This window comes from Eleutherodactylus coqui, chromosome 2 (genome assembly GCF_035609145.1).
Source record: "Eleutherodactylus coqui strain aEleCoq1 chromosome 2, aEleCoq1.hap1, whole genome shotgun sequence".
Lineage (NCBI taxonomy): Eukaryota > Metazoa > Chordata > Amphibia > Anura > Eleutherodactylidae > Eleutherodactylus > Eleutherodactylus coqui.
The window spans coordinates 108,130,790-108,155,508 of NC_089838.1; positions in this window are offsets into that span (position 1 = coordinate 108,130,790).

Consider the following 24,719-nt stretch of genomic DNA (forward strand, 5'->3'; position numbering starts at 1 on the left):
GTACAATTGAACGAAAACAATGCAAACTTATGGCTATGCATTTATTGTATACGCTAAAAAAAAGGTACACATGTGCTTAAAATTATATACCTTATATACTTTTTGCATGTACATTTAAATTATACTTGAACTGCACATTAAAATGTGACATGAATACCCATGAAAACATTTTCTTGAAATACACTTTGGAACAAACCCAATGTGCAGAATATTTTTAAAGCATTAAGTCTTATAATCTAAATGTTCCACAAGGTGTCAGTATAATGCAATATATAGCAGGGATACATTTGTGCAGAATGTTGTAATACAAATACTCATTTTACACTTATATACCTTATAATATAGAAAACTATTATTGTTAAAGATAAGGTTTGTTTCAGTAAAAATGTCTATAGTAAAAACATGCTGCAGCATAGTCCCTGCACGAAGCATCGCACAGTCACAAGTCAGGAGCCTAACTGTCTGAGAACCTCATAGAAGAAAGCAGAATTTTTTTTGCTGTTTCTGTCTGCTCAGTCCCTATATATACAGCTCTTACTCCTTGGCGACATGCCACACACATGTATGTCTCAGATACCAAAGTGTTAACACAACCTGCTGTATGTGTATGGGGCTCATGCTAAAAATGGAAAAAACACCCTACCTAGTGAAAAAAATTGCAGAGGTGGGACCTACATACGGTATATCAAACAATTATGGCATATCCTGTAGATTGATGAGAGTACTTAGGATAGGAAGGGCAATGAGGGGAGATGGGAATCTAGAAACTCGGTCAGGTAGTCGGGCAGATACAGATGCACTACTAGGGTTAAGCTTATGTTGTACAGTTGGGAATGCAGCAGATGATGAATCAATCAAGCCAAGTCAAATCGTAAGATCAATATCTAAGTTTAATCAGGGAGTAAACACAACTGACAGTAGTTTGGCTATTGCGTTGCAGTTTTAAATTAAATGAGAAACATTTATTTTATACTAGCTTACCCGTCGCCCGTTGCTGCGAAGACAGACATACATACATTCGTTTTTATATATCTAGATAACAACCAATCACAGCGCAGCTTTCAAGTTACCTCAGTGGTATAATATATAACAACCAATCGCAGCGCAGCTTTCATTTAACCTCAGTAGTATAAGAAGTAGCAACCAATCACAGCACAGCTTTCATGTTGCCTCAGCAGTATAATATATAGCAACCAATCACAGCACAGCTTTCATGTTATCTCAGCAGTATAAGAAATAGCAACCAATCACAGTGCGGCTTTCATTTTACCTCAGCATTCTCAATATACAGCAATTGTCACGCGAAACGTTCGGCGGATGCATCATTTTGTAGTTGAACACGCTTGCTCGTAATGCCTTTTGCTTTCGTGCTTGAGATGGAAATCATCTTTGCCTGGGGGACATAACTGTCGACAATGCTCGCACGTGCGCCACCTATCGTGAGATAGATGTACTATGCCAGTAATCTTCCCAGGAGTGTACTCAACAACTTCCCAAAGTTTCATGGCGATTGGATGAATGGTGTAGTAGCGCATAAAGGACAGACATACATACATTCATTTATATATATATAGATGACATCAGGAAGTGAGAGAATTAGATTCTGTATGTAAAATTTGGACACTAATTCTTTTGCGCTTAGAATTGAATAATCGAGTTGGGACCCATTAACTTTTCCTATTTATGACATAATCAATGCCCGTGCCAAATTTCAAGTTTCTATGATATTGGGAAGTGAGAGAATTAGATTCCATACGTAAAATTTGGACGCTAATTCTTTGGCGCTTAGAATTGAATAATCGAGTTGGGATTCATTACCTTTTCCTATTTATGATATAATCAATGCTCGTGCCAAATTACATTGGGAAGTGAGAAAATTAGATTCCGTACGTAAAATTTGGACGCTAACTCTTTTGCGCTTAGAATTGAATAATCGAGTTGGGACCCACTAGCTTTTCCTATTTATGACATAATCAATGCTCGTGCCAAATTTCAAGTTTCTATGACATTGGGAAGTGAGAAAATTAGATTCCGTACATAAAATTTGGATGCTAATTCTTTGGTGCTTAGAATTAAATAATCGAGTTGGGACCCATTACCTTTTCCTATTTATGACATAATCAATGCTCATGCCAGATTTCAAGTTTCTATGACATTGGGAAGTGAGAGAATTAGATTTTGTACGTAAAATTTGGACACTAGGTCTTGCGCTAGAACTTGCGCTAGAATTGAATAATCGAGTTGGGACCCATTAGCTTTTCCTATGTATGACATAGTCAATGCTCATGCCAAATTTCATGTTTCTACGACATCAGGAAGTGAGAGAATTAGTGGCAATGATGGAAATCGAACGATCTACGTGGGGGGCGTAACTGTCGACGATGCTCGCACGCGCGCCATTTATCGTAGGATAGTTGTACTATGCCTATAATCTTCCCAGGAGTGTACTCAACAACTTCCCAAAGTTTCATGGCGATCGGATGAATGGTGTATTAGCGCATAAAGGACAAACAGACAGACACGCATACATACAGACAGACACGCATACATTCAATTTTATATATATAGATTCATGGCAGAAACTGGTGTAAATTATACCAGAAATGTACCCCAGGCCGGACCTGGCACATACTTCTGTGCTAGGCTCATGGCTCTTTATATATTCGGTGCACCTACCTACATATCAGTTTTTTACAGTATCACATGCAGTCCTTGCTAAAAATTGACACTCTTAATAAACTAGAAGGATTATGAATAGATATCTTGCAACTATAGAGTTGTAAAAGTAATTGCTGCTTTACGTAATATGTTCCTGGTGGCGACAGTCACTGGAAAAGAATAACAATTAAAAAGGCATCCAGTAAATATTTCATATTCTTATCCAGTTATTCTGCTAATTAGACGTGCTTTATGCCAACAGGATATGACATGTCCTGCCAAAGAAAATAATGTATCCCAGGCCGGACCTAGCACATACTTGTGCTAGGCTCACGGCTCTTCATGTATTAGGTGCACCTACCTACATATCAGTTTTTTGCAGTATTACATGTTCTTGCTAAAATTGAGACTTTAAATAAACTAGAAAAATTATGAATAGATTTGATCCTCCAGTTGTGCCATATATATGTTTTGTGCCTCTGTTAAAGACTGCAAATATAGAGGAATAAAAGTAATTGCTGCTTTACGCAATATGTTCCTGGTGGTGACTGCCACCAGAAAAGAGTGACAATAAAAAAGGCATCCAGTAAATATTTCATATTCTTATCCAGTTCTTCTGCTATTTAGACATGCTTTATGCCAACAGGATATGACATGTCCTGCCAAAGAAAATAATGTGCAGCAGCTAAATTAAATCAGGGATATGTACCAAAGGCAAAACCGAGGTGTCTGCCACAGAGGACATACAAGTCAAGGTTATGCATGCTTTTAGTGAATGACATGATTACATATCTGACCAATATGTGGCAGGACAGCTGATAGGTGACAAAGCAGCCATGTCTAACTAGAACCAGCACAATCCTGATTTTGGGACTAGTCATCCCATCAGGGCTGTTTTCACCTGTAACTGGGGACCCTTTTTGTCCAATTGCAGAACAAATTTGGTGTTTGAGAAATAAATTGTGAAAAAGTATTAGGGTGAATGCACACGGGCGGATTTGAATTGCGGAGTGCGGAACGGGCCGCCCGTAGCATGCAATGCAAAAATAATTCTTCATGCACACGAGCGGAAACCAATTGCGGCACGTTTGCAACTGACATTGAAGGTAAAGCAGGAGTTTAAAAAAAATCTGTACTGCGCCTGTCTGACAGTAAGCCGTGCGGATCATCCACAGTACAGAAAGAAGAAGAAAATACAGGTACGTGCAGATTCCACTGCGGGCTACTGCATGCAGAATGCAACTCGCCCATGTGCATGTGGCCTGAAGAGTAAATAAACAAATAATCCACATAACTGGCTATGGTATATACTAAGAATCAACATGATATTATAACAAACTGAATACTAAATTCTATGTAATCTGATTCTGACCAAGCGCTGTCCATGTATGGTGCTTGGTCGGAGACTTTCAACAAGTGCCATTGTAAATGTACAGAGAGGGTTTAAAGCTCCTGAAATCCAGCAGGAGAGCGTTGTGTGCCCGACTATGAAGAGACAGCTGTGGACTCCAAGGGGAAGCTGTGAAATGTCACTGCCTCTGCTGGACCCGGCAATCACTGCAGACACAGCCTAGCTCTGCCATTGAGTAGTGTCACCATACGGGGATGTTTTCACCTGTAACTGGGGCTCCTATAGATGCTGCTCTTATGGATGCTCCAGTTACAATGGAAAACTGCAAAATAATAAAAACAATTACTTTGTGAATGTCCCCCAGAGATCGTATATGATGTGATATTTGTAAAAAAAAAAAGCTATACAAGAATGATTAAAAAAAAATAATAAAATAAAACAAAATTATATTAAAAAAATATATATATACCATCCATGCCAACCCAAACCATCTCCATAGCCGCCCTGTTATCTGGGACTGTACAAGTTCTATATCAATATGGCTGAAACAAATAATCTTGAGTAGAATATTGCTTGCATTCGATATTAGGGCTATCATGCGGTAGTTTGGGAATTCTCTTGGGTAGCCTTTTTTGGGAGGCGCCAAGAAAACTGACCAATCTTTTGGCCACAATTAGGTTTCCCAAAGTGAGCTGTTAGCATCTGGACTGCCAGGGGATGGAGCAGCTCAGCAGGTAAGCAATCGATTCCAGGGACTTTCTGATTTGTTAGCCGATTTGGTGCCCACTAAACTTCATCCTCCAGGATATCATTCTAATTCTGTTATTTCTTCTGCTGCATAGAGTTCTTCTATATATTCTCGCCATCTGTGCTTGATTTGTTCAGAATCGTGTAATTACTTGCATTTTGATAAAAAAATTAAGGTTGCATTGCACGAGCCTTTTTACCATGAGGGAAGAGCCTTCAGGTCATTTTTTTTGTTTGCTTCTTCCAATACCATGTAGCATTGTAAGATCAATATCTAAGTTTAAGCAGGGAGTAAACACAACTGACAGTAGTTTCCCCATTGTGTTGCAGTTTTAAATTAAATGAGGAATATTTATTAAAGATTTTAAGCCAGAATTCTGATGTAAAAAAAAGTTATACATTTATTCTCAAGCCCCAATTGCACAAAAATTGGCAATTTTTTGCGCTGGCCTTGCCGTTTTTATAAAAGTAGGTAGGGCTTACATTAGGGGTGTGGCAGCCCCACAACAACTTATTTATGTGTAATTCATGGCAGATACTGGTGTAAATTATACCAGAAATGTATCCCAGGCCGGACCTAGCACATACTTGTGCTAGGCTCACGGCTCTTCATGTATTAGGTGCACCTACCTACATATCAGTTTTTTGCAGTATTACATGTTCTTGCTAAAATTGAGACTTTAAATAAACTAGAAAAATTATGAATAGATTTGATCCTCCAGTTGTGCCATATATATGTTTTGTGCCTCTGTTAAAGACTGCAAATATAGAGGAGTAAAAGTAATTGCTGCTTTACGCAATATGTTCCTGGTGGTGACTGCCACCAGAAAAGAGTGACAATAAAAAAGACATCCAGTAAATATTTCATATTCTTATCCAGTTCTTCTGCTATTTAGACATTCTTTATGCCAACAGGATATGACATGTCCTGCCAAAGAAAATAATGTTCAGCAGCTAAATTAAATCAGGAATATGTACCAACGGCAAAACCGAGACGTTTGCCACAGAGGACATACAAGTCAAGGTTATGCATGCTTTTAGTGAATGACACGATTACATGATGAGGGAGTAATAGTATTACCTGCTATATCTGAGCAATATGTGGCAGGACAGCTGACAGGTGACAAGACAGCTATGTCTAATTAGACCCAGCACAATCCTGATTTTGGGAGTATTGTCATCCCATCAGGGCTTTTTTTCACCTGTAACTGGGGACCCTTTTTGTCTAATTGGAGAAGAAATTTGATGTTTGAGAAATAAATTGTGAAAAGTATAAGGGTGAATGCACACGGGCGGATTTGAATTGCAGAGTCCGGAACGGGCTGCCCGTAGCATGCAATGAAAAAATGATTCTAAATGCGTACGAGCGGAAACCAATTGCAGCCCGTCTGCAACTGACATTGAAGGTAAAGCAGGAGTTTAAAAACAAATCTGTACTGCGCCTGTTTGAGAGCGAGCAGCGCGGATCATCCACAGTACAAAAGGAATAAGAAAATACAGGTACGTGCGGATACCGGCTAGGCACAGGGGCGGATTCCACTGTGGGCTCCTGCATGCAGAATACAACTCGTCCATGTGCATGTGGCCTGAAGAGTAAATAAACAAATAATCCACATAACTGGCGATGGTATATAGAGATGAGCGAGCACCAAAATGCTCGGGTGTTCGTTGCTCGAGTCGAGCTTCCCGCGATGCTCAAGAGTTTGTTTCGAGTAACAAACCCCATTGAAGTCAATGGGCGACTCGAGCATTTTTGTATATGACCGATGCTCCGCTTAGGTTTTCATTTGTGAAAATCTCGAAAACATACAAAAGTCATGGAAACGCCACAGAAACGGATAGGGCAGGGGCAGCCTACAGGGCTGCATCTCAGGCTCCCAGGTCTCACTATTAAGCCGAAATAGCGGCAAGAGTGTGCCCCCCCCCCCCTAACAATTTTTACTTCGAAAGGCACACCTTAGCTAAGTACCACACAACCTCCAACCAAGCACAATCACAGCCTGCGGGTCACACTGCTGCCTCTTCTCCAGGGTTACATGCTGCCCAACCCCCCGCACGACCCAGTGTCCTCAGCGCACACCAAAGTGTCCCTGTGCAGCCTTCAGCTGCCGTCATGCCACATGCTCGCTTCATAGCCACACCACCCTCATGTCTATTTATAAGTGCATCTGCCATGAGGAGGAACCGGAGGCACACACTGCAGAGGGTTGGCAGGGCCAGGTAGCGACCCTCTTTAAAAGGGGGGGGGGGGCGATAGCCCACAATGCTGTTGAGAATCAATGAGAAATTGACGTTTTATCTTCATTGCAATAAAGTGCCAACCTCTGTCAGGAGCTGCAAACGTGGGCATGAGTTACATAGCTATGGGGAATCCATGTGCCCACACAGTATTCATTCTGTCTAGGTGTCAGATAGCTCAATCGACACTGCAAGGGGAAAGCCATCTGCACCCTGCCCCCTACCCAAGACAGTCAGTGTCTTTGTGCCAGACAGGTCAAACACCGCGATGGGAAGTCTGTGTGCACCCACAGCATAGGTGGGTCCTAGGCAACCCAAGACATGAACAATAAATAAATCAGAGTGGCCAAACATGGCAGACTTACACTGCGCTGAGGACATAGGCCTCGTCCAACAGCTTCAGCAATCATGTGGATGAAGTGGACTTCGATGCTAGTACACCTGTGAAGGTCTCATTAAATCAATTACATTTTCTTTTACCGCTCCAAAGACTGGGTTAGCCTGGACAAAAGTTCCACAGGCCGAACTTGGGCGCAGTTGTAGTTCCCCCGGGACATAGGCCTCGGCCCACAGCTTCAGTAATCGCAGGCATGAAGCGGACTTCGATACACCTGTGAGTGTCTCATTAAATCCGTTACATTTTCTTTCACCGCTCCAAAGACTGGGTTAGCCTGGACAAAAGCTCCACAGGCCCAACTTGGCGCAGTTGCAGTTCCCCCGGGACAAAGGCCTCGGCCCACAGCTTCAGTAATCGCAGGCATGAAGCGGACTTCGATGCACCTGTGAGTGTCTCATTAAATCCGTTACATTTTCTTTCACCGCTCCAAAGACTGGGTTAGCCTGGACAAAAGCTCCACAGGCCCAACTTGGCGCAGTTGCAGTTCCCCCGGGACAAAGGCCTCGGCCCACAGCTTCAGTAATTGCAGGCATGAAGCGGACTTCGATGCTAGTACACTTGTGAAAGTCTCATTCATGCAGTAAGGCTCCTCTCCTTTGGCCCAAACGAGTTCCTCAGGATTACTGTGGTAACACGAGAGAATGATGCGCAATGCTGATCCCCTGACCCCAAGCAGGAGGAGGAGGTGGCCTTACAAGGCCAAGAAACCATGACTAGGACCTGCTGTAGCCTGTGTGGGAAGGATGTGAGCGGGCGTTTGGCCAGGCTCGGTCACAGCAAACACCTTGTGAGACCCAAGGTGCCACGATTGACATAGCAATGGAAGTCCATGTGCCCACACACTATTCATTCCATCTAGGTGTCAGATAGCTCTAGTGACACTGCAAGGGGAAAGCCATCTGCACTATGCACCCTACCCAAGTCAGTCAGTGACTTTATGCCGGACAGGTAAATCACCGCTATGGGAAGTCTTTGTGCACGCACAGCATAGGCGAGCCGAAGGAACCCAAAGACAGTAATAAACATGAAGAAATGATAGTGCCCAAACATGCCAGACTTTCACTGCGCCGAGGATATAGGCCTCTACACACACCCTTAGCAATCGTGGGCATAGAGCGGACTCCGATGCTAGTACAGCTGTGAAGGTCTCATCAATGCAGTAACGCTCCTCTTCTTTGGCCCAAACCAGTGTCTCAGATAACTGTGGTAACACAGGAGAAAATACATGATGCCCAGTGCTGATCCCTTGACCCCTAGCAGGAGGAGGAGGTGGCATTACAAGCCCAAGACACCATGACCAGGACCCGCTATAGTCTTTGTGGGAAGCACATTAGCGGCCCCAGGGTCAGGCTCGATTCCGAGTCTACACCTTGTGTGACCCAAGGTGCCCTGAGTTACATAGCAATGGGAAATCCATGTCTCCCAACACAGATAGCTTAACACTGGAAGGGGCAGTCTTTGAGTTCCTTGGCCTAGCCTATGCTGTAAGTGCACAAAGATGGTATTGCACAGGAAGAAATCGGAATGCGCAACCATGGGAGAGTTTTGCCCTGCCAAGCAACTTGGCCTCGACCAGCAATTCTGGCCTAGTCAGTCACTGTATTATTTGTGCCACATAGGTATAGCACCGCGATGGGAAGACTTAGTGCACCCATAGTATAGTAAGACACCTGTAACATTTCTGTAGCAAAGCTATAAACAGACCCCTGTAAAATTTCTGCCACAGCAGAATAGGCAGACCCCTGTAACATTTATGTAGCAGAAGTATAGACCGACCCCAGCACCATTTTTGTAGCAGCAATATAGGCAGACCACAGTACCATTTCTGTAGTGGAAGTATAGGCAGACGCCAGTAACATTTATGTGGCAGCAGTATAGGCAGACCCCTGTAACATTTTTGTAACAGCAGTATAGGCAGAACCCCGTTACATTTTTGTGGCAGAAGTATAGGCAGACCCCTGTAAAATTTTTGCAGCAGCAGTATAGGCAGACTCCTGTAACATTTATGTGGCAGAAGTAAAGGAATACCCCTGTAACATTTTTTTAGCACCAGTATAGGCAGACCCCTGTTACATTTATGTGGCAGAAGTATAAATGTTGATGAAGTAGTGGAAACAGCAGATCAAGGTGCAAAGCAATGAAGTTTCTTTATTTCTTTCCTCCCAGACAGAAAAACACGACATTTCGACTACAAGAGTCTTTGTCAAGTATGGACAACAAGTGAACAACATACAAATATATAGTGTGTCTAGTATCACGTTAAACCAATCACAGTAGATCACATGATAAAATTCACCTGCATTCATTGATGTCATTATGGCACACACATGCTGCAGAGTTTGTAGCTATGGTGGAGCGTTGAAGCAACCTTTCACTTCCTCTTGTGGCTATGTCGCCATGGAGAGGTATTATGCAAGGCTCCTACTGGCTGGAATCTGTATGAGTCTCCTCCCGTCCACCGTGACATCATCACATCACGTCTGTATAGCGTGGTCACATGACTGAAGCGTGCAGCGTCATTGGGCACATATCCTGTTCACACTCTGCTCCATAGAGCTACTACTAGACATAAATGTCAGTGTTTCTTAGTAGTCACCATGACGTAATCAAGCCACGCCAGTGAGACGTGGTCACGTGTCTGAGATGAGCCGCATCATCGGGCACGTCATAGACGCGCAGCCAAGTCCCACTATGTGATCCTACATAGATAAATCAACATCTATAGTGGACATAAAGACAAGTATATGAGGCATTGTTGCATGCATAACGCATATCTGTACATCGGAATATATTATATAATTGCAATGTCATAGCCGCACGTGTGGGCTCCTCCCCGAGGGGTGTGGCCTTCACGTGCAAAATACCATAGCATATTCTTTAACTTTCAACGCACAGAAAAGAGTACCGCATAACTATACATCAGAATATATTGTATAGTTGCAGTGTCATAGCCGCACGTGTGGGCTCCTCCCCAAGGGGTGTGGCCTCCATGTGAAAAATACCATTGCATATTTTAAAATGCACAGAAAAGAATACCGCATATCTGTACATCAGAATATATTGTATAGTTGCAGTGTCATAGCTGCACGTGTGGGCTCCTCCCCGAGGGGTGTGGCCTCCATGTGAAAAATACCATTGCATATTCTTTAACTTTTAAATATCAATATCCAGAAAAAAGAATATATATTTGGAGGGCATCATGAATTGGCATGAGATAATCAGGTAAAAAAATCAGATATAGCATATCGTGCATATATAATCATGTTAATTAGTCCAGTAATGATATTCATAATACACATAGATGTCAAAGGGGCTCATCATGCATTCATCAATATTCACATGATGCTATAACCTCCATGCAAGACTACCACCAGTAATCGCATATAAATGATACACAAAAATTGGCTATTTGTTCGCATAACACTCCGATGCAGTATAGATTTCTTCAGTGCCATAACGACATCATAAATGCACTTCCCACTTGCGGATTTCACTTAATCTCCATATGGCAACACTTTCTGAGTATTTCAAATCTAATCGTATTCCCCGTGGGTTACGGTCACATTTGCGTCCCACCCTCATGCCAGGGAATGCAACATTTTGCAAGAAATTTGAGGAGATATCCAATCGCTATTCACTGGATATCATCCTCTTGAATATTGAATTTTTGCAATTGGAAGTTGCTACATGTACAGCAAGTATTACTAAATTGGAAGCACAGATCTCAGAGAAGGTGCCCGTTAATGAATGGACTGATATATCAACTAAAACTGATATATTATTGCAGAAATTCGAAAGTGACATTGAAGCAACAAAAAGAACGAAATGGCACCGGGACCTCGAGGATTACGAGAAAGGGAGAGTTTATAACTGGCAGATGTCCCGTAATCGTGACAATCCGATGAATAGACGCACACGGAGACCTAATAGAAGGAACCATCGGATGGATACTAACAAATTTGGGTTTACATCTGCAACATCAGATTCCACAGATGATTCCTCACAAACATCCATGAAATCTGTGAATTTTTTAGTAACACGCCATACGAGACCCTCCAAACCAAGACGAGACGGCCATGGCACCAACGGCGAGGGGGCCGCAAAACATCACCGATCCCGCAAAAGGACCACAATCAATGATGACGCGATCTACCAACAAGAGGCCATCTCCACAAACGATGACATAAATACGGTTGTGAACATTTCATCAAGGACTCTGACTACCCTTGAGATGAAGGTATTATGTAAAGGTCTATCATTCTGCCCTACTCCTATGACAGATTGGTTCTCTTTGGACTCTGATTTAAGGAGGTTTTATAGGAAATTAAGATTGAAAGCATATTTTTCTGATGTGACGTCGTCATCTAGTGTTGATGCACCCAATGTATCAGTTACAGACAAGGCAGCATTCACATTACAAGACACAGGTCTACATAACAAAAGCATGTTTCAGCCACCGAACAATGTACATGCCATTGAGACATACATAGACCTTGTAAATCGGGATATACAGAAAATAAGATCATCATACACGAATGCACGATACTATAACAATTTGAATTATGCGGAGCGTCAAGCTCTTTCAGGGCTTTCACTTAACAGATCCATCACTATCAAACTGGCCGACAAGGGCGGCGCGGTGGTAGTGATGTATTCTGTCAAGTATGAACAAGAGATCTATAGACAGTTAAATGATACAACTGTATATGAATTATTGACATGTAATCCTACTGATAATTACCAGACAGAATTGAGAAGCATTTTGAATGAGGCCCTCTGTGAAGGTAATATTGATTTAGCTCTATCTAAATATCTGTATATACAACATCCAAATATACCTACTATATATATATTACCTAAAATACATAAACATCTCACTGAGCCTCCCGGACGTCCAATTGTGTCAGGACGAAATTCTACGTTTAACCATATTTCCATCTTTTTGGATTACATCCTGCGTGAGTACTCTACAAGTAATTGCTCTTATGTTAAGGATACCAGCAATTTTCTAACTAAATTGAGATCCATCCCTTGCCATGAGAATACAATATTGGCCACACTGGATGTCACTGCTCTCTACACATCAATTTCTCACGAACTTGGTTTAGAGGCAGTCAGACAAAAAATGTCATCAGCATTGGTATCTATTGAATGTGAACATGTAGTTCTGACCCTTTTGGAATTTGTACTCACCAAGAGTTATTTTTCGTTTTGTGGGAGGTTCTATCATCAGCGCCAGGGGACCGCCATGGGGGCCAATATGGCCCCAAGTTATGCAAATATTTATATGGGCATCTTTGAAGATCTGTTTGTCTATACATCTGCATATTGGCCCCAGGCGGTCTCCTGGCTGCGATACATCGATGACATATTTGTTGTCTGGTCCGGTTCTGTTGAGGAATTACTGTTGTTTCATCAGGAACTCAACAGCATCAGGCCAGAGCTGCAATTTACTCTTAAATATTCTAACAGCAGCATAGAATTCTTGGATGTAACAATTATCAAAACCAGTACTGGCTTCTCCACTGATCTCTATGTCAAACCAACTGACCGAAACAATCTTCTTGAGTACACAAGTTTCCATCCTAAAACCACAATTGACTCGCTTCTGTGGAGTCAATTCCTACAGGTTAGGCGAGTCACCAATGATGCATATGTGGAGACACGCCTAACAGAGATGTGTAAAAAATTTCTTGATCGTGGATATCCCACAAAGCTAGTGACTGAGAAAATGGAACGAGCAAGAGTGCTCACGCAGGAGGAACTATTAATCTCTAAAGGTAGAACTAATAAAAATGAACGCATTCCTTTTGTTTCTACTTTTACCACCATAAGTAGACAGGTATCTTCCATTCTACGTAAACATTGGCCATTATTGCAGCTAGCTCCGCAGGCGAATGCATTCCGTGAACGGCCAATCATGTCATATAAACGCTGCACGAGTCTGCACGACAAATTGGTACGGTCAACTTATGAAAAAACTATCTCTCGGACATCTAGAACCTTTTTATCGGTCGGGACAGGCAGTTATCCATGTTTGGGTTGTTCCAGTTGCTCAAACATGATCAAGGGTAGTCAATTTTTTCATTCACAGACCGGGAAAAGTTTTCATATCAAGGGACGTCACACATGTTCATCGACACATGTCATCTACTTACTCACCTGCCCGTGTGGCCTACAATATGTCGGCCAAACAACACAGGTGGGTGTGTGTGTCATTGAAAGGTCAGGAGACTCGGCTGTCAGAAGTCGGGGGGGGGGGGGGGGGCTGTGTGTGCGCGCGCGCAGTGATGTGTGCTACTGTAATGTCAGGAGACCCTGCGGTCACATGGACTTGTAGCGGTGGGGTGTGCGGTCACAAAGACTTGTAGCGGTGGGGTGTGCGGTCACATAGACTTGTCACTGTGGGGTGTGCGGTCACATAGACTTGGCGCGGTGGGGTGTGCGGTCACATGGACTTGTAGCGGTGGGGTGTGCGGTCACATGGACTTGTAGTGGTGGAGTGCGCGGTCACATAGACTTGTCGCGGTGGGGTTTGCGGTCACATAGACTTGTCGCGGTGGGGTGTGCGGTCACATAGACTTGTCGCGGTGGGGTATGCGGTCACATAGACTTGTCGCAGTGGGGTGTGCGGTCACATGGACTTGTAGCGGTGGGGTGTGCGGTCACATAAACTTGTCGTGGTGGGGTGTGCGGTCACATGGACTTGCAGCGGTGGGGTGTGCGGTCACATGGACTTGCAGCGGTGGGGTGTGCGGTCACATGGACTTGTAGCAGTGGGGTGTGCGGTCACATGGACTTGTAGCGGTGGGGTGTACGGTCATATAGACTTGTAGCGGTGGAGTGTGCGGTCACATAGACTTGTAGCGGTGGGGTGTGCGGTCACATAGACTTGTAGCGGTGGGGTGTGTGGTCACATAGACTTGTAGCGGTGGGGTGTGCGGTCACATAGACTTGTAGCGGTGGGGTGTGCGGTCACATAGACTTGTAGCGGTGGAGCGTGCGGTCACATAGACTTGTCGGGGTGGAGTGTGCGGTCACATAGACTTGTAGCGGTGGGGTGTGCGGTCACATGGACTTGTAGCGGTGGGGTGTGCGGTCACATGGACTTGTAGCGGTGGGGTGTGCGGTCACATGGACTTGTAGCGGTGGGGTGTGCGGTCACATAGACTTGTCGCGGTGGGGTGTCCCGTCACATAGATTTGTAGCTGTGGGGGGGTGGTCTGTCACAGTAATTTGTCATGTGGGGTTGGAGGGGGGCTGTGACAGTAATTTGCTGCGCTGGGGGGGGGGTAGCGTGGGGCTGTCACAGTAATTTTTCACACGGTATAATCATGCCTGTGCAGGGAGGGGAGGAGGTGAGCTGTGTCTGTTGTGAATGGTGGATCCTGTGTTATCTATATATAGCTATCACTGTACTTGTAGGGGGGGAGGGGCAGGGGGTGCTGTTAGTGTACTTGTGTGTGGGCACTGTAAAGGGGGACTCTGTGGGGGAGGTCACAGGGGGGGGCACTGTATAGGGATGCTGTGGATGGGGGACTGTGGGGGGCATGTGGAGGGGGGCTACTTTGGAGTGCACTGGGGGGACTCTGGGGGGGGGTGGCATGTGTAGGGGGGATACTGTGGGGGGGAATACTGGGGGGGGGTACTGTTGAGGGGGGACTGTGGAGAATGCTGTGGTTGGGGGGAATGAGGGGGGCTACTTTGGAGGGCACTGTTGGGGTGACACTGGGGGGCGGCATGTGTAGGGGGTACTGTAGAGGGCACTGTTTGTGGCACTGTAAGGGGGGACTGTGGGGGATCATTAGGGGGCACTGTGGGAGAGTGCACTGTGAGGGGGGGGGTCGCTGTGGGAGGGGCACTATGGGGGCATGTGTGTGTGGGGAAATGTTTTGTTTTACTTTAGCAGGGTGGGGGGGCAGTTGGTAGCCTTGCAGTGGGGGGCTGCAGGAGAGTTCTCTCTCGGCTCTCCCCAGCCCCTCTCCATTCACTATACATAGTGCTGCTGTTTACACTCATGCCAGGATTTTATCCTGAACCATGAGTGTATAACGCAGTCTCCCCTGGCCACAACCCCTCTGATTATAGTATGCAGCAGGGGGCGGGGCCTGGGCGGGGAGAGACTGTAGAGCAGTTCAATAGAGGTGGGCGTGTCGTGGGCGGGGCTAGGACATGAGCTGAGGGAGGCCATGAAATCCTGCCTTTTCATGTCTCTTACTGCCATCGGGAGCGCGCACACAGAAGAGCGCAGAGCATTGTGGGAAGGCAGCACAGAGGCGTCATCTTTGAAAGCTGCAGTGAAGATCAGATTCTAAGGTAAGAAACTGACATTGCAGCTGATCTGCCTGCCGGTTTGAGCCCCTGTATGCTGTCTGTTACTATACTTACTGAAAGGGAAGCAGCAGCATTATAAAAATTTTTACCCTGTGTGGCCGGACAACCCCTTTAAGCTATCTGTGTTGGGACACATGGATTTCCCATTGCTATGTAACTCAGGGCACCTTGGGTCACACAAGGTGTAGACTCAGAATCGAGCCTGACCCTGGGGCCGCTAATGTACTTCCCACAAAGACTATAGCGGGTCCTGGTCATGGTGTCTTGGGCTTGTAATGCCACCTCCTCCTCCTGCTAGGGGTCAAGGGATCAGCACTGGGCATCATGTATTTTCTCCCGTGTTACCACAGTTATCTGAGACACTGGTTTGGGCCAAAGAAGAGGAGCGTTACTGCATTGATGAGACCTTCACAGCTGTACTAGCATCGGAGTCCGCTCTATGCCCACGATTGCTAAGGGTGTGTGTAGAGGCCTATATCCTCGGCGCAGTGAAAGTCTGGCATGTTTGGGCACTATCATTTCTTCATGTTTATTACTGTCTTTGGGTTCCTTCGGCTCGCCTATGCTGTGCGTGCACAAAGACTTCCCATAGCGGTGATTTACCTGTCCGGCATATAGTCACTGACTGACTCGGGTAGGGTGCATAGTGCAGATGGCTTTCCCCTTGCAGTGTCACTAGAGCTATCTGACACCTAGATGGAATGAATAGTGTGTGGGCATATGGACTTCCATTGCTATGTCAATCGCGGCACCTTGGGTCTCACAAGGTGTTTGCTGTGACCGAGCCTGGCCAAACTATATATTTGCATGTTGTTCACTTGTTGTCCATACTTGACAAAGACTCTTGTAGTCGAAACGTCGTGTTTTTCTGTCTGGGAGGAAAGAAATAAAGAAACTTCATTGCTTTGCACCTTGATCTGCTGTTTCCACTACTTCATCAACATTTGTACTAAAGAGCGGCTTGGCTTGGATCCCAAACCCAGTGGGCATGCAGGATACCTGTTCAAACCATATGGTACTCATATTGTGCTGCTGACAACTTTTTTGCCTGTGGCAGAAGTATAGGCAGACCCCTGTAACATTTATGTGGCAGAAGTATAGGCAGACCCCCGTAACATTTTTGCAGCGGCAGTATAGGCAGACCCCTGTTACATTTATGTGGCAGAAGTATAGGCAGACCCCTGCAACATTTATGTGGCAGAAGTAAAGGCAGACCCCCGTAACATTTTTGCAGCAGCAGTATAGGCAGACCCCTGTAACATTTTTGTAGCAGCAGTATAGGCAGACCCCTGTAACTTTTTGGAGCAGCAGTAGAGGCAGACCCCTGTACCTTTTTTTAGCAGCAGTATAGGCAGACCCCTGTAACATTTATGTGGCAGAAGTATAGGCAGACCCCTGTTACATTTATGTGGCAGAAGTATAGGCAGACGCCTGTAACATTTTTGTAGCAGCAGTATAGGCAGACCCCCGTAACATTTTTGCAGCAGCAGTATAGGCAGAACCCTGTAACATTTTTGTAGCAGCAGTATAGGCAGACCCCTGTAACATTATTGCAGCAGCAGTCTAGGCAGACCCCTGTAACATTTTTGGAGCAGCAGTATAGGCAGACCCCCGTAACATTTTGTAGCAGCAGTATAGGCAGACCCCCGTAACATTTTTATAGCAGCAGTATAGGCAGACCCCCGTAACATTTTTGTTACACCAGTATAGGCAGACCCCTGTAACTTTTTTGTAGCAGCAGTATAGGCAGACCCCTGTTACATTTTTGTGGCAGAAGTAAAGGCAGACCCCTATAATATTTATGTGGCACAAGTAAAGGCAGACCCCCGTAACATTATTGCAGCAACAGTATAGGCCCTGTTACATTTATATGGCAGAAGTATAGGCAGACTCCCGTAACATTTTTGCAGCAGCAGTATAGGCAGACCCCTGTAGCATTTTTTTTAGCAGCAGTAAGGCAGACCCCTGTAACTTATTTGTAGCAGCAGTATAGGCAGACCCCCATAACATTTTTATAGCAGCAGTATAGTCAGACCTCCGTAACATTTTTGTAGCAGCAGTATAGGCAGACCCCTGTAACTTTTTTTTGTAGCAGAAGTATAGGTAGACTCCTGTAATATTTTTGCAGCAGCAGTATAGGCAGACCCCTGTTACATTTCTGTGGCATACGTATAGGCAGACCCCTGTAACATATATGTGGCAGAAGTAAAGGCAGACTCCCGTAACATTATTGCAGCAGCAGTATAGGCCCTGTTACATTTATGCGGCAGAAGTATAGGCGGACCCCTGTAACATTTATGTGGCAGAAGTATAGGCAGACCCCCGTAACATTTTTTGCAGCAGCAGTATAGGCAGACCTCTGTAGCATTTTTTTAGCAGCAGTATAGGCAGACCCCCGTAACTTTTTTGTAGCAGCAGTATAGGCAGACACCTGTACCTTTTTTCTAGCAGCAGTATAGGTAGACCCCTGTAACATTTTTGCAGCAGCAGTACAGGCAGACCCCCATAACATTTTTGCAGCAGCAGTATAGGTAGACCCCTGTAACATTTATGTGGCAGACGTATAGGCAGACCCCTGTTACATTTATGTGGCAGCAGTATAGGCAGACCCCCGTATTATTTTTGCAGCAGTAGTATAGGCAGACCCCTGTTACATTTATGTGGCAGAAATACAGGCAGACCCCTGTAACATTTATGTGGCAGCAGTATAGGCAGACCCCTGTTACATTTACTGTATGTGGCAGCAGTATAGGCAGACCCCTGTTACATTTATGTGGCAGAAGTATAGGCAGACCCCTGTAACATTTATGTGGCAGAAGTATAGGCAGCCCCCGTTACATTTTTGCAGCAGCAGTATAGGCAGACCCCCGTAACATCTTTGCAGCAGCAGTATAGGCAGACCCCTGTAACTTTTTTGTAGCAGCAGTATAGGCAGACCCTTGTAACACTTATGTGGCAGCAGTATAGGCAGACCCCTGTTACATTTATGTGGCAGAAATATAGGCAGCCCTCTGTAACATTTATGTGGCAGCAGTATAGGCAGACCCCTGTTACATTTATGTATCAGCAGTATAGGCAGACCCCCGTAACATTTTTGCAGCAGCAGTATAGGCAGACTCCTGTAACATTTTTGTAGCAGCAGTATAAGCAGACCCCTGTAACTTTTTTGTAGCAGCAGTATAGGCAGACCCCCGTAACATTTTTGTAGCACCAGAATAGGCAGACCCCTGTTACATTTATGTGGCAGCAGTATAGGCAGACCCTTTTAACATTTATGTGGCAGAAGTATAGGCAGACCCCTGTAACATTTATGTGGCAGAAGTATAGGCAGCCCCCGTTACATTTTTGCAGCAGCAGTATAGGCAGACACCTGTAACATTTTTGTAGCAGCAGTATAGGCAGACCCCTATAATATTTATGTGGCACAAGTAAAAGCAGACCCCCGTAACATTATTGCAGCAACAGTATAGGCCCTGTTACATTTATGTGGCAGAAGTATAGGCAGACTCCCGTAACATTTTTGCAGCAGCAGTATAGGCAGACCCCTGTAGCATTTTTTTTAGCAGCAGTAAGGCAGACCCCTGTAACTTATTTGTAGCAGCAGTATAGGCAGACCCCCATAACATTTTTATAGCAGCAGTATAGTCAGACCTCCGTAACATTTTTGTAGCAGCAGTATAGGCAGACCCCTGTAACTTTTTTTGTAGCAGAAGTATAGGTAGACTCCTGTAATATTTTTGCAGCAGCAGTATAGGCAGACCCCTGTTACATTTCTGTGGCATACGTATAGGCAGACCCCTGTAACATATATGTGGCAGAAGTAAAGGCAGACTCCCGTAACATTATTGCAGCAGCAGTATAGGCCCTGTTACATTTATGTGGCAGAAGTATAGGCGGACCCCTGTAACATTTATGTGGCAGAAGTATAGGCAGACCCCCGTAACATTTTTTGCAGCAGCAGTATAGGCAGACCTCTGTAGCATTTTTTTAGCAGCAGTATAGGCAGACCACTGTAACTTTTTTGTAGCAGCAGTATAGGTAGACCTCTGTAAATTTTTTGTAGCAGCAGTATAGGGAGACCCCTTTAACATTTTTTTAGCAACAGTATAGTTAGACCCCTGTAACATTTTTGTAGCAGCAGTATAGGTAGACCCCTGTAACATTTTTGTAGCAGCAGTATAGGCAGACCCCTGTAACTTTTTTCCAGCAGCAGTATAGGCAGACCCCTGTTACATTTCTGTGGCAGAAGTATAGACAGACCCCTGTAACATTTATGTGGCAGAAGTAAATGCAGACCCCCGTTAAATTTTTGCAGCAGCAGTACAGGCAGACCCTTTTAACATTTATGTGGCAGAAGTATAGGCAGACCCCTGTAACATTTATGTGGCAGAAGTATAGGCAGCCCCCGCTACATTTTTGCAGCAGCAGTATAGGCAGACCCTTTTTAACATTTATGTGGCAGAAGTATAGGCAGACCCCTGTAACATTTATGTAGCAGAAGTATAAGCAGCCCCCGTTACATTTTTACAGCAGCAGTATAGGCAGACCCCTGTAACATTTTTGTAGCAGCAGTATAGGCAGACCCCTGTAACATTTTTGTAGCAGCAGTATAGGTAGATCTCTGTAACATTTTTTTGGAGCAGCAGTATAGGCAGACCCCTGTAACTTTTTTCCAGCAGCAGTATAGGCAGACCCCTGTTACATTTCTGTGGCAGAAGTATAGACAGACCCCTGTTACATATATGCGGCAGAAGTATAAGCTGACCACTGTAACATTTATGTGGAAGAAGTATAGGCAGACTCCCGAATCATTTTTGCAGCAGCAGTATAGGCAGACCCCTGTTATATTTATGTGGCAGAAGTATAGGCAGACCCCTGTAACATTTATGTGCCAGAAGTAAAGGCAGACCCCCGTAACATTTTTCCACAGCAATATAGGCAGACCCCTGTTACATTTATGTGGCAGAAGTATAGGCAATCCCCTGTAACATTTATGTGGCAGAAGTATAGGCAGACCCCCGTAACATTTTTGCAGCAGCAGTATAGGCAGACCCCGGTAACATTTTTGTAGCAGCAGTATAGGCAGACCCCTGTTACATATATGTGGCAGAAGTATAAGCTGACCACTGTAACATTTATGTGGCAGAAGTAAAGGCAGACCCCCGTAACATTTTTGCAGCAGCCATATAGGCAGACCCCTGTTACATTTATGTGGCAGAAGTATAGGCAAACCCCTATAACATTTATGTGGCAGAAGTATAGGCAGACCCCTGTAACATATTTGCAGGAGCAGTATAGGCAGACCCCCGTAACATATTTGCAGCAGCAGTATAGGCAGATCCCAGTTACATTTATGTGGCAGAAGTATAGCCAGACCCCTGTAACATTTATGTGGCAGAAGTAAAGTCAGACCCCTGTTAAATTTTTTTGCAGCAGCAGTATAGGCAGACCCTTTTAACATTTATGTGGCAGAAGTATAGGCAGACCCCCGTAACATTTTTGCAGCAGCCATATCGGCAGACCCCTGTTACATTTATGTGGCAGAAGTATAGGCAGACCCCTGTAACATTTTTGCAGGAGCAGTATAGGCAGACCCCTGTAACTTTTTTGTAGCAGCAGTATAGCCAGACCCCCGTAACATATTTGCAGCAGTAGTATAGGCAGATCCCCGTAACATATTTGCAGCAGCAGTATACGCAGACCCCAGTTACATTTATGTGGCAGAAGTATAGCCAGACCCCTGTAACATTTATGTGGCAGAAGTAAAGGCAGACCCCCGTTAAATTTTTGCAGCAGCGGTATAGGCAGACCCTTTTAACATTTATGTGGTAGAAGTAAAGGCAGACCCCTGTAACATTTATGTGGCAGAAGTATAGGCAGCCCCCGTTACATTTTTGCAGCAGCAGTATAGGCAGACCCCTGTAACATTTTTGTAGCAGCAGTATAGGCAGACCCGTGTAACATTTTTGTAGCAGCAGTATAGGCAGACCCCTGTTACATATATGTGGCAGAAGTATAAGCTGACCACATTAACATTTATGTGGCAGAAGTATAGGCAGACCCCCGTAACATTTTTGCAGCAGCCATATAGGCAGACCCCTGTTACATTTATGTGGCAGAAGTATAGGCAAACCCCTATAACATTTATGTGGCAGAAGTATAGGCAGACCCCTGTAACATTTTTGCAGGAGCAGTATAGGCAGACCCCTGTAACATTTTTGTAGCAGCAGTATAGGCAGACCCCCGTAACATATTTGCAGCAGCAGTATAGGCAGACCCCAGTTACATTTATGTGGCAGAAGTATAGCCAGACCCCTGTTAAATTTTTTTTTGCAGCAGTATAGGCAGACCCTTTTAACATTTATGTGGCAGAAGTATAGGCAGACCCCCGTAACATTTTTGCAGCAGCCATATCGGCAGACCCCTGTTACATTTATGTGGCAGAAGTATAGGCAAACCCCTATAACATTTATGTGGCAGAAGTATAGGCAGACCCCTGTAACATTTTTGCAGGAGCAGTATAGGCAGACCCCTGTAACTTTTTTGTAGCAGCAGTATAGCCAGACCCCCGTAACATATTTGCAGCAGCAGTATAGGCAGACCCCCGTAACATATTTGCAGCAGCAGTATAGGCAGACCCCAGTTACATTTATGTGGCAGAAGTATAGCCAGACCCCTGTAACATTTATGTGGCAGAAGTAAAGGCAGACCCCCGTTAAATTTTTGCAGCAGCGGTATAGGCAGACCCTTTTAACATTTATGTGGCAGAAGTAAAGGCAGACCCCTGTAACATTTATGTGGCAGAAGTATAGGCAGCCCCCGTTACATTTTTGCAGCAGCAGTATAGGCAGACCCCTGTAACATTTTTGTAGCAGCAGTATAGGCAGACCCCTGTTACATATATGTGGCAGAAGTATAAGCTGACCACTGTAACATTTTTGCAGCAGCCATATAGGCAGACCCCCGTAACATTTTTGCAGCAGCCATATAGGCAGACCCCTGTTACATTTATGTGGCAGAAGTATAGGCAAACCCCTATAACATTTATGTGGCAGAAGTATAGGCAGACCCCTGTAACATTTTTGCAGGAGCAGTATAGGCAGACCCCTGTAACTTTTTTGTAGCAGCAGTATAGGCAGACCCCCGTGACATATTTGCAGCAGCAGTATAGGCAGACCCCAGTTACATTTATGTGGCAGAAGTATAGCCAGACCCCTGCAACATTTATGTGGCAGAAGTAAAGGCAGACCCCCGTTAAATTTTTTTGCAGCAGCAGTATAGGCAGACCCCTGTTACATTTATGTGGCAGAAGTATAGGCAAACCCCTATAACATTTATGTGCCAGAAGTATAGGCAGACCCCTGTAACATTTTTGCAGGAGCAGTATAGGCAGACCCCAGTTACATTTATGTGGCAGAAGTATAGCCAGACCCCTGTAACATTTATGTGGCAGCGGTATAGGCAGACCCCCATAACATTTTTATAGCAGCAGTATAGTCAGACCTCCGTAACATTTTTGTAGCAGCAGTATAGGCAGACCCCTGTAACTTTTTTTGCAGCAGCAGTATAGGTAGACCTCTGTAACATTTTTGTAGCAGCAGTATAGGCAGACCCCTGTAACTTTTTTCCAGCAGCAGTATAGGCAGACCCCTGTTACATTTCTGTGGCAGAAGTATAGACAGACCGCTGTTACATATATGCGGCAGAAGTATAAGCTGACCACTGTAACATTTATGTGGCAGAAGTATAGGCAGACTCCCGAATCATTTTTGCAGCAGCAGTATAGGCCCTGTTACATTTATGTGGCAGAAGTATAGGCAGACTCCCGTAACATTTTTGCAGCAGCAGTATAGGCAGACCCCTGTAGCATTTTTTTTAGCAGCAGTAAGGCAGACCCCTGTAACTTATTTGTAGCAGCAGTATAGGCAGACCCCCATAACATTTTTATAGCAGCAGTATAGTCAGACCTCCGTAACATTTTTGTAGCAGCAGTATAGGCAGACCCCTGTAACTTTTTTTGTAGCAGAAGTATAGGTAGACTCCTGTAATATTTTTGCAGCAGCAGTATAGGCAGACCCCTGTTACATTTCTGTGGCATACGTATAGGCAGACCCCTGTAACATATATGTGGCAGAAGTAAAGGCAGACTCCCGTAACATTATTGCAGCAGCAGTATAGGCCCTGTTACATTTATGTGGCAGAAGTATAGGCGGACCCCTGTAACATTTATGTGGCAGAAGTATAGGCAGACCCCCGTAACATTTTTTGCAGCAGCAGTATAGGCAGACCTCTGTAGCATTTTTTTAGCAGCAGTATAGGCAGACCACTGTAACTTTTTTGTAGCAGCAGTATAGGTAGACCTCTGTAAATTTTTTGTAGCAGCAGTATAGGGAGACCCCTTTAACATTTTTTTAGCAACAGTATAGTTAGACCCCTGTAACATTTTTGTAGCAGCAGTATAGGTAGACCCCTGTAACATTTTTGTAGCAGCAGTATAGGCAGACCCCTGTAACTTTTTTCCAGCAGCAGTATAGGCAGACCCCTGTTACATTTCTGTGGCAGAAGTATAGACAGACCCCTGTAACATTTATGTGGCAGAAGTAAATGCAGACCCCCGTTAAATTTTTGCAGCAGCAGTACAGGCAGACCCTTTTAACATTTATGTGGCAGAAGTATAGGCAGACCCCTGTAACATTTATGTGGCAGAAGTATAGGCAGCCCCCGCTACATTTTTGCAGCAGCAGTATAGGCAGACCCTTTTTAACATTTATGTGGCAGAAGTATAGGCAGACCCCTGTAACATTTATGTAGCAGAAGTATAAGCAGCCCCCGTTACATTTTTACAGCAGCAGTATAGGCAGACCCCTGTAACATTTTTGTAGCAGCAGTATAGGCAGACCCCTGTAACATTTTTGTAGCAGCAGTATAGGTAGATCTCTGTAACATTTTTGTAGCAGCAGTATAGGCAGACCCCTGTAACTTTTTTCCAGCAGC